Here is a 12,503-nt window from a genome sequence, read left to right as displayed (position 1 = left end):
ATTTGTGTCAGCCAAATATTCTCAGTTTTGATCACACCTAAACATCATTTATTGTTTCAAGATAATCAGCCCAACAATTAAATTCTAAACAAGCCACGAAAGAATATTTTTATAGCATACTAAAACATTTTTGAAGGTTAGCAAGCCAAGTATGAGCTTGAGAGCCTCTTTCCCAGAAAAACCTCAAAAATAGAAAATTTAAAAAAAAATTAATTTGTGACAGCCAAATATTCTCAGTTTTGATCACACCTAAACATCATTTATTGTTTCAAGATAATCAGCCCAACAATTCAATTCTAAACAAGCCACGAAAGAATATTTTTATAGCATACTAAAACATTTTTGAAGGTTAGCAAGCCAAGTGTGAGCTTGAGAGCCTCTTTCCCAGAAAAAACCTCAAAAATAGAAAATTTAAAAAAAAATTAATTTGTGACAGACAGATATTCTCAGTTTTGGTCACACCTGAACATCACTTATTGTTTCAAGATACACAGTTCAACAATTAAATTCTAAAAGAAAACCAAAGTCACCGCTCAAAAACTCACTCCCCTAGCTGTTCGCCCACAAAGGTCCGGATGCTCTGTCCACAGCGTCCCCACTTTGCATACAATTTTCAAGACCACGAAAAGATAGCCTATGACTAAAGGATTTGTTCCCGAAACACGTAAGGCGATTGTTGTCCGCAGGTTTCTGCAATAATCCTGCTTTACTTCAAAGTGCCGTCCTTTCTTGGTCTTGGAAATTAAATTTTAAACAAGCTACTGTCAGATTTATCAGCTGACAACCATCTCAAAGTGGTTATTTTGAACCTAATAATCAGATTTTAGCATAAATGCTAGGTTAATTAGTAGAAAACGCATATAAACAGAAAACAGCCCATGTAAATCGTAGTAACCAACTGGTTTTAATTGATCTAGTGCAAGTTACGGTGCCATACAAGGGAGGCCCAGTGGGGTTAAGGGTCCAAAATTCTAACCATTGATCAAACTGTACGGTAATATTTACCATATAGGATCTTTATAGGTGGCTATATAAAAAAAGATTGCTTTCCCTGCCCAAAAAAAATTCCCCTGCCACCGGATACTTTGAATTCAATCTGGTGCATGAGCTGATTGGCATTTACGGAGAGGGGTGTGCACATGTGCCAATAAGAAGGGGGTGAGCTGAGATTCGGTGCTTAAGGCAACTCCAGAACAAAATACAACCCCGTCTGGAGAGAAAAACTACACTGGCCCTCATGAAATCTGATTAGGGACTAAAATTAGAAAGTTCAGTTTGCGTAACTACATTTTCAAAACTTGATTTTATGGATTTTACAGTATGGGTAATCATATAAACATTTGTTCTCAGTTCTGACACAGTAAATGTTATATATTTTAGAGGCTATGGTGTAAATAATTTAAATATATTACATTTTTTAAGCTATGAAATATTTTATGGAAATACCCATGCAGATTTCAATATTTTAGTTCTATTATAGTGATACTGTTTTTGCTCTATTATAGTGATACTGTTCTTTTTAAAATAAATAAATATATAAAAGCTGGTCAGGTATACTTACACTCAGGATCAATTTATTTCTCAAAGGAGAAGCTTCTCCAAACTTGTCAGAAATATGGCCTGCTGGGTTGGTCACTCTCCGTGTCCCAGAAGGTCAGATTGTCCCACAAGTGCCTAGCCGTCTAGGTGCACAACAGGGCTACATCATGGTTATTGCTTATTCTGAATGTCTCAAAGATTCACCATGGAGCCTCAATACCTTTTTATATCTGAATTTTTCACATCCACCATGATTAGTCAGTTTCCAGTTGAGGTTTATACAGTATAGTTTCACTATAACTAGGTTAGCGTTAGCTTGACATCTATGAATCCATCAGTGTATAATATGTCAGATAAATAGAACGGTATTTGATCATATATAATGATCTTCTCTTGATTTATCAGCCTTTTCCACCATGGTGCCTCTTTTAATGCCAATTTTTGAACTTGAATGTACACACAGTGCCAAACACATGAAAGAAGGAACACATTCATACTGCCATATGTTCTAAATCGTGTCGATAGCAGCTTGTCGATTGAATGTCTACAGAACCTGGTGATTTTTAGCTCATAATTAGTTCTCTGGCTTTTATTTTGAGAAGAGCCTCAAAATATTTTGTTTCTACCTAAGAAACTACTACAGTAGGACAGATTAAATGTAGAAAAAAAATAGTGAGAACTGTTTATCAATAAAGCCAGTAGCTGAAGTATTTGCAAATAGTTAAAAAAAAAGTTTATTAGGACGTGTATAGCCTAACGGGTTTTGTGCCAACTGGAGTCTTACTCACAGGCTGCTCATAATTAGTTCTCTGGCTTTTATTTTGAGAAGAGCTTCAAAATATTTTGTTTCTACCTAAGAAACTATTACAACGGGGCAGATTAAATGCTCATGTTTCCAACGTCTCATGGAATAGGTTTGTCAGTGAAGCTTGGGTATAGCTGTGACGGTGAGAAGAATGGAATTCCCTTACCCTGTTAACTTAATTTCCTCTTTGTTCTTGCCCCACCATACCAGTAACAGTTACCTGTGGGGTGTAATACCCATGTCCTGTATTGGCATGAAAGTAATATAATATTTTTTACCCATGGGTCTCTACAGTAGCACAGATTAGTACTGTGGTTTGGATGTATCTTCTGAGGTTTAATGAAAAAATACATGGGGATTATTAAATGATTGTTTTCTCTTGGCTTTAGTCAACCAGTTGATTGAATACATAGGGCCTGGGGCTTTGAAGATCTTGAAAGCAATCCTATCATTATAGCCAATTTACAGCAAGGGAAAACAATCAAGAGTTTAAACACGGATATTTCTCTGTTGACTTGAATCCATGTGCTTGTCTCACACTTTTTCAGCCTTGATCTGAAAACGTATCTCTGAATTCCATTTCAGTTTCCTTGTAGACTTCAATGTACCCATTGGATAAGTTTTCCTTATAAGACTTAGGCAAGAGTTGTATCTGCCTAGTTGCATGGAAATAAACTGGAAAATCTGTGTTGTCACAGTGAGCTGCAACTCCTTATTAAAGGACCAGTAACATCAAAAAAAATAAAAATAAAATTTGTTTGTATACCAAGAAAAAAACCCCACCAAGACAAATTAAACTTTTAAATCGCACAGCCTTTATTAAGAAATAACTTACAGAAACTCCGCTTGCGCTCCTCTGCAGAAAAGGCAACATGGTGATAATCCATTGCTCGGTGATTGATTTCTCCTCCCTGGCTATCTCCTATAAGGAAGGCAGGGAGGAGAAATTGAGTGCTGCACAATGGATCACTGGATCGCCTTGTTTGAAGAGGAGCACAAGCTGAGTTTCAGTAAGTTATTTCTTAATAAAGGCTGTGCGATTTAAAAGTTTAATTTGTCTTGGTGGGGTTTTTTTCGCGGTATACTAACACATTTGTTTTTTTAATTTTTTGATGTTATTAACCGATTAAATGTAAATTTATGGTGTAGATGACCCAACCAATTCCATGACTTGGTCCAGTTTAAGGGTGGAAAGTCAACAGCGCAGTAGTAAATCCATATCATACTCACTGATACCTAAAAGCACACCTAAACCAGTTAAACTCTACACACAAACCAGAAAATAGGTTTCTTTGTTATGTACGGAGAAAGCAGATAATTAAAGGGGTTGTTCACCTCTGAGATAACTTTTAGTATGATGTAGAGAGTGATATTCTGAGATAATTTGCAATTTGTTTTCATTTTTTATTATTGAAGGTTTATGAGTTATTATTCAGCAGCTCTTCAATTTGCATTTTAAGCAATCTGGTAACTAGGGCCCAAATGACCCAAGCAACCATGCATTGATTTGAATAAGAGACTGGAATATAATTAGGAGAGGCCTGAATAGAAAGATTAGTAATAAAAAGTAACAATAAAAATACATTTGTAGCCTTACAGAACATTTGTTTTTTATAAGGCAGTCAGCGACGCCAATTTGAAAGCTGGAAAGAATCAGAAGAAAAAGACAAATAACTATAAAACTATAATAAATATATAATGAAAATCAATTAAAAAGCTGCTTAGAATTAGAATTTTCTATAACACTATAAAAGTTACCTTAAAGGTGAACCACCCCTATAAGCCCATAATAATAATTTAACAGCTGCAAACAACAAATCTCCTGGTAAAAATGCCTTTACTCAATAGTATTCATAAATAATTGTGCATATTACGTTTCTAAGTATGGAAGCATCAGTGAGGAAAATCTCTGAGATTCACTTTTTTTGAACAGACCCACAGAGAACATATATGTTTTTATAAAATAAAAAAATCTCTTATGCTATTATGTAAGAAAAGTTTTTATATCCAAAAAAAAAATTGTTAAATACCTCAATCAATTGCAGAATGTCAGTTTGGTACTTTTTCTGGTTACACAAGCAATTATGAGACATTATGATGTGTCTTTCAATTTATATTTAACGTTCATTAGCTATGTATGTCTGTGTTATTAATTTTTTCGGACTTAAATAAATTTATTTTCTTGGATTTGCTTTGCGTGGTGGTGTATTTTTTTAGCAAAACAAACTATACATTGACTTGTTTTTTTTCACAATTTCAGGGGTCAATGGGTTCTAAGTAAGGATGAATCCAATGTATGACACAGCACTGCCACATAGAGATTTTTTTTAAATAAAAAGCCTTTATTAGGACAATTGGCTTCTGATCCGGAACTTACTTTTCTGGACTAATCTCGGGGGCCTTTATCGAGCTTGATAAAGGGCCGAGATTAGGCCAGAAACGTTGTATATTCATATGCAAATTAGGATTTGGTTTCGGTATTTGGCCGAATCTTTCGCAAATGATTCAGGGGTTCGGCCGAATCCAAAATAATGGATTCGGTGCATCCCTAGTTCTAATGTTTCATGTTATGTAGGATGAAAAAGATGTTGGGCATTTAAAAACAGTTCAATAAAAAGAAGAAAAAACAATATCCCAGGAAGAAACCTTCTGGATCCATAAATTAAAAACTTTAACTCCCAAAGGCTTAAACATCGATATTGATATAAAATGCTTTTTAAAAGACTAAAAATAATTTTATTCGATTGTTTTATTATTTATTAATTATCTAGATTTTATATGGCATGACTTAATGAATGTAATTTGCATTTTTAATTGAGGGAACTGCCCACGGAAGGGATAAAAACACCCCTGTGAGGCAACATGGGAAATCAGCCCCTGAGGAAGTATAACTATATACGAAACGCGTTGGGCATTGTATTATATTTTATATTACTAATCATTGGATTTAATAAAAACTTGTAAGGCAAAAAAATAGTGCCGTAGAATTTCTTTTTAAAACAAATCCCCTGAAACTACCCTGTGGAGAAGGAGACGGCATCGCTAAAAGCACTCTTAAGAAAACCACGTGGCAGAGGAGAACGCCGAGATTTAACTCTGCGGTGGACATCAGATCTACACCTGCAGGAGGAGGTTGTATCCCTCCCAACGTAAAGACATCTGGCCGCGACCGGGCAACGATCCATACAAGTGCCGCTCAGCCGACTAAGAAGTGGAGGAACAGAACACGATCGAATCAGCGCCTTTAAAATCTATAACTGAGGTAAGCGCAATACTGCTTGACAGCCTTACCTTAATTAGCGTTACCACACTTTTTGGCACCCCTATCCAATAGGCACAAGACGGACCAGATACATCAGCCGCCAACCGACCTCTGACTACTGGCAGACACGATCGGCATCCTATTCGCGACATTATATCCATTCGTATGTGAGTAGAACCAATCGTCCAGTATTTCCTCGAGTGCACAGAAGGTTTTACACTATATAGGCATTGTCTCCCCTCTCTCTATAGGTATATCCAAGCACACCTTTTGTTTTTTTCTTCTTTTTATTGAATCATATGTGGATGAGTGGATCCACGAATTGAACTTTGGTGCAGCTTTTGCTCCTATCGCTTTGGACTAAGCGCAGTCTTCACTTCTTTGATTCTTTTAAAAATAGTTGGCAAATTTGCACATGGGCAGTAACCCATAGCTAGGGTTGCTACCTTTTTAGTGCAAAAATGGGCAGAGGGCGGGCTGGAGATGTGGGGGGGGGGGGGTTGGTGATGTCGGGGGCGGGTTGGGTGACATCAGGGAGGGGACTGATGACGTGCCGATCTGCTATTGGCTGATTGCCATGTTATTCACTTCAATGTCCTGTCCCAATTTCCTAATTTGGAAATCCAAGCAGGAACTTTTCACCCGAGCAGCCCTTCCAAAAACTGGGCTGTCCGGGTGACCGGGTTTCATATCAGGTGCCCCTAGGCCTGCTGTTGTCCGTCGCCCCTTCCCTTTATTTTAGCAAATTTTCAGAGCAATGGGGAATGGTGCACGGGAAATTTAAAAAATTATCGTATGTCCTGCGCATTCCCAGTGGTTCTGAACCAATGTGGGTGTGGTTGGGCAACATGCTGCCCCCTAAAATCCTGCTGCCCTAGGCCCGGGCCTTGGCGGCCTTTCCACAAATCCGGGCCTGGAAATCAGGCCAGGTGGCAACCCTACCCATAGCAACCAATCAGGGATTTGCTTTTTTCAGCCAACTGCAGTTAGAAAACAATGCAAACATCTGATTCGTTGCACGGGTTACTGCCCAGGTGCAAATTTGCCCAGTGTTTAGAAATCACCCCCAGTGATTATGAATTTGTGAAAAATACAAGAGCAGGGTGCAAAGTCCCCAATGTTTTTCACTCTTTCCAGGTTTTACTGCATTCTACTCAGGATACATGGATTCCAGCATTTGGCTTGGGCAGGAGGAAGCAAGTAGACAAACCTCCTACCACCACACCTATTCCCTAACTTTGTTCCAATCCAGTACGAGGTGCTGAAGGCAGTCAGACTCTAGATGCAAATGCCTTTAAAATGAGCATTAATTGGTGTTATTGAGCCCAGAAATGTGTCTGTGATTGTAATAAATTGGCCCTACAGTAGCCCTGTAATTGTACCCTGCCTTAGATGTACTTAGGTATAAATTAGACTCAGACAACCACACACATCATTATTGAATACGATATTATAACTGCCCTTTTGTACTCCCCTGAATATTCAATTTTCTAGAAATGTGAATTTGTATTCACAATTTTTACGATAAATCTAATTTGAATTTCAGGGAAAATTTTCATTGGCTGTGATAAATCTGCCCCTGATTGTGCGGACTGCACCAGAAATGACGCATTCCTGGAGATTTTCGAAAAGCCCAGTAGAATCTGACCTTTATAGCTACTCTTTCCCTGCCCTTCTCCTTCAGCTACAATTTTATGTGCATGAAGCACGAAAATAAATTCTGGTTATTGGTATTTTTACACTCTGAGGTTGTAAATGACCTTGTTTAAGGCGGATACATTCGAAGGCACATGTCTCAACTCTATCAGTCTTTTATCCTTGATCCACGGATGTAGGTTTCACTATCATACGGGAGCACTTTAAAAAGTTCAGTCTGACAGCTGTGACAAATAATAATAATAATAATAATTTCATAAAGTATGAAGGGCCCTATGCTGCCCCTGTTTAACAACCTAAATACATTTTGTCAGAGAGCAAGTATTTGTGGACAGGGAGGAAGAAAAAGACTGTAAAATATAAAGCTGCTTTTATTAAAGGAAAATTGACAACACCCTCAAGGTCACCAGGACAGCTCGGTTTTTGGAAGGGCTGCCCTGGTGAAAAGTTCCTGTCTGCATTACCAAATTAGGAAATCTGTACATGACATTGAAGTGAATGACAGCCAATTGCTGATCGGCACACGCCCCACCTCCCCATGTCACCCGCCCTGCACCAGACGTCACCAGCCCACTCCCCAACATCACCGGCCCACCCCCATGTCTCCGACCCCTGCCCGTTTTCCCCCCAAAAAAAGGTGGCAACCCTAGTTATGAGTTATTGCCCAAGTTCATCCTTTTATTGTTCCAAGTGTATCCAGGACAGCAAATCTTACCCTTTATTCTGCACTCCCCAATTCTGTACTCTGGGCCCCATTTTTGGGAAAATCTCAGTTAACGTGAACTAAAATTGCTGCAATTTCCTGTATTTTAGACATTTAAATGGGAGGCCTTCATTGCTTGGTGCGCAGACTTTCTCTTTTCATGTTTTCTAATTTAGATGAAATGGAATATTGTAGTAAGGGAAACAAGAGGATGCGGTTTGCCTGTCACATAATCATTTAACGAATCTCAGCAAAATTGTGGCTTGCGTTGAATCTAATTATGGACACACAACAGTTTTCCATGTAATTTCCCTTAGGCCGAGTGTCTTTATCAGATTTAGAAGGCAGAATTTAGACCTGGGCAGATCATGTGGCACTTTGTTTTGCTCCTCTCAGCACGATGTGTGAGAAATGTTATTTTTACAATTGCCAGTGACATTATCTGATATTTTGTTCCATAATTAGAACCTTAATGTAATAATACAGGCATGATAATATGGGTAACAAGGTTACAGCCATCAAGGTAAGATATATTTTTGTTTTGAACATTGGGAGATACTGCTCCCTGTGAATTATATGATACTTCATTGATTATATTCATTTCTGAAGATGGAAATGACTATCCACCATCATGCTCAATAAGGAAGGTCTGAAGAGGTTCTGATATTCAGCACATAACTCCATATCACATATGAAAAAAAATCAAAAAAATTGAGACGCTGATCTTGGTCCTAGCCAAATATATATATAAACTGGAAATCTGAAAATACACTATAAGGCCAATAGTATCCAGACACCTGTCTGCCCAAAATCCCAAACCAAGGTCATTAATGTGAAGTTGATTATATTTTTACTGCTGTATCAGCCTCTGCTGTTCTAGGAAGGGTTTCCATTAACGGTGAAAGAACATTAGTGAGGTTGGAGACCAGACCTGGCTTTCAATTGGCACAATAATTCATCCTGCCGGTGTTCATTTGGGTTGATGTCAAGGTTGTGTGCAGGCCAGTCAAGTTCTTTCATCCCATTATGTATGGACCTTATTTTGTGTATGTCGGCATTATTGTGCTGAAACAGTTCAGGGTCTTCTCCAAACTTCTGCTACAAGAATATGATAAACAAATATACGATAAAGCCCAAAACATGGAAAACAGATTTAGGACCTTCAAGCAAACTTTACCATCTGCATAATTCATTTGGGCAGGTAGTGTTCTCCTGGCATCTGCCGAACAGAAGCACTTCAACCTGCTAGCTGGTGAAATGCCATTTATCACTCCAGAGGATGCATTTGCACTGCCTAATGACTGTGGCCTTTATACCACCCAAAGTGGCATATGGCATTGCACATGGTGAAGTTAGGTTTGTTGGTCACTGATCAACCATAAAAAAAACACATTCCCTGCAAACTGTTTTTATGTTAAAATTGATTTGTAAGTTTGTAACTCAGCAGATAGCGTTCCCACTGTGGACGTGTTAAAAATGTGGCCTGATACAATATAAGGGGGAATGTAATATGTTTCTCTAGTGCAAAAAACGTTCTCAAAGACGCTTGAACGTCAGCGACCATGTTTGCTCAATTTTTGACTGATTAAATACCTCATTGACTTCCTTGCAAAGTTTGCGACCAAATTGCTTTTGCGAACGTTCGCATTGTATGTAATTAAATTTCGCAAACCACTTTTTGTGACAAAATATTGAACAAAACTGCAGAGCAAGTGTTAAAGTTTCGCAATGCGCAATTAAGATTCGCAACGCAATAAAAGCCTAATGAAGAATATTACATTGCCACGGGCAAATTTTTAGTTGCAAATGTTATTACATTTCCCCCATAGTGTACAGTATTTCTTTTGAACATGATAAAATGCGAAGAAGGGAATGACTTTGTGTTCTTTACTTCAACAAATCCCATAACACCAGACAACCAAGGCCACAACCCAGTCAGGAAGCCACGGAGCCACCTTACACCCATATTCCCAACAAAAACATATACTGCACCCAGAGACACCATCACAAATTTATTTCACAACCTGCACCCACTCTTTCCAACAACTCCAATCCAGGTCCTCCAAAAATATAAAGTGACTCGCCTTCTCCACTTAAATATGAATAAACCTGTTTTTACGGTTATTACAGACTTGTTCCCTGGGACCAAGGATTTACAGAACTTCATACTGTTATATTTTCTACTAGGTAAAGGACATATATCATGTTTAAGGATTTAACAGTTAGGGGCATATTTATCAAAGTATTTTAATAAAAAATGTCAGACCAAACTAGAATCCAGATCATAGATTAAACCTTATTTATTATTTAAAAAGCTTGATGTAATTGGATCGGGTACACAAACAAAAAATCAAGCGAAAATCCGAATTGTACGTTTTTTCAGGCTTTGTGATTTTTCAGGCTAAATTCAACACAGACCACAGAAAATTCCAAAAAGGAAAGGGACCTCTACCATTGACTTACGGTATATACAACCTCGGCAGGTCTGAGATGCTGGATTTTCGGATTCAGACTTTTTCTATCCTCGGGGTATAATAAATCTCTAAAAAATTAGAGGGTTTTTTTTCCACAAAAAAATTGGATTCTATAGTAAAAACGTGAATATTTTGATTTTTGGCATTCGTACTTTAATAAATAACCCCTCACTGTGTTGCACTTAATGCCTAGAGATGTTTTAAGGATGGAACTGTTTGCAATGTAATCTTATTAAATACAGGATCATAAAAACTAACAAATTGTTTCCAGAATATCTCAATGGCCTGTTGGCCTTTCATTACATAAGACAAATACTTTGCCTTCTGTTGATGAAAATTCAAGTTTTCTATAAAATATGTATCTCTCAGAGGCTGCAGCTTTTCTCAGACACATGAACAGTGGCTGAATGAGTATAAATATTACAGCAATTAAAGGCTGGAAGTAGTATTGCTAATAATTAAACCGACTAGACATGTTTGTGCATATTTGTACAGCTGAGTGAGTTGTGACCATGTCTGAGGTAATTGCTGCAAATAATCTGTTAATTACTGGGCTGAGTTTATTCAAAGCATTAGTACGTAGGGTTTATTTACTAGGGACAATGGGCATGCATAAACCTGCGGCATCATCCGCTTATCATCAAAGATAACCTTGTACATCAGAGAGGCTGATACAATACTAAGCAGCACATGGACAAAACACTTTTTAGAAAATAGCACACTGTTAAATTCAAGGAAGCTGTTTTTACAGGTAAAAAGGACCTTTACATTACAGGAAAAAAAAAAAAACAAGGAACAAAACGCAATGAGGTTTCTCATTGAATAACAGTCTTGCATTGAATCAAATTACATTATTTATTTTGCATTTAATCAACCAACTAAGCTCAGAAATGCAAGAGAGTGTAGAAATATTTGATGATCAGAAGGTGTCAGGATCTGTCCAGATTTGAACTCTGAACTATACAATGTGCTGGGAGTGCCTCCAATAAGGATTAGAAGGATTAGAAGTACAAGCTACTATTTTATTGTTATAGAAAAAACGAAAATCATTTTTAAAAATGTGAAAAGCAGGAAGTTGGATTCTGGCTGTTTTATTAGACATCGGTTCACTTCAGCCTTTATACATTACATTTTTGGCTAACTAACTATATTAGAAACATTTTTTATTTTGCACAGCCTATCTATTTACACAGTTTTTATTTTCACACTGAACAATTCCTTTAAGTCTATAGATCTATATATAACCTGCCTAACTGCCAGTTGATCCAGAGGAAGGCAAACAAAACCCATCTAAAGCCTCTCCAATTTGCCTCAGAGGGGGGAAAAATTCCTTCCTGACTCCAAGATGCAATCGGACCAGTCCCTGGATCAACTTGTACTATGAGCTATCTCCCATAACCCTGTATTCCCTCACTTGCTAAACACCATCCAACCCTTCTTAAAGCTATCTAATGTATCAGCCTGTACCACTGATTCAGGGAGACAATTCCACATCTTCACAGCTCTCACTGTAACAAACCCCTTCCCAATATTTAGGTGGAACCTCTTTTCTTCTAATCAGAATGGGTGACCTCATGTCAGCTGGAAAGACCTACTGGTAAATAAATCATTAGAGAGATTATTATATGATCCCCTTATATATTTATACATAGTTATCATATCACCCTTAAGCGCCTCTTCTCCAGTGTGAACATCCCCCATAGCTAAGATTTTCCATACCTTTTACCAGCTTAGTTGCCCTTCTCTGTACCCTCTCTAATACAATAATGTCCTGTTTGAGTGATGGAGACCAAAACTGTACAGCAACTCCCATCATGCCTTCATCTTACCTTCTTTTCCCAGATATCTCTTGCACCCAGTGGTGTACCATACAACAGATACCCACGTCCAAGGTGGCCCAAACCATGAGTTTTGCTGTAAAGTATTCATCCTCACCAGCTCCTTAATGTTTGCCAAATGCACCTGCAAACAAGTGAGTGGCAGACTAGAGCTGGAACATGGTGCACATGAGTACATGCAGCCAAGTGTGCCCCCTGAAGATGTTTTTGCAGGGGAGCAAGGTTG

This window comes from Xenopus laevis, chromosome 1S (assembly GCF_017654675.1).
Source record: "Xenopus laevis strain J_2021 chromosome 1S, Xenopus_laevis_v10.1, whole genome shotgun sequence".
NCBI classification, from domain to species: domain Eukaryota; kingdom Metazoa; phylum Chordata; class Amphibia; order Anura; family Pipidae; genus Xenopus; species Xenopus laevis.
Note: the sequence above shows the minus strand (reverse complement) of the source record.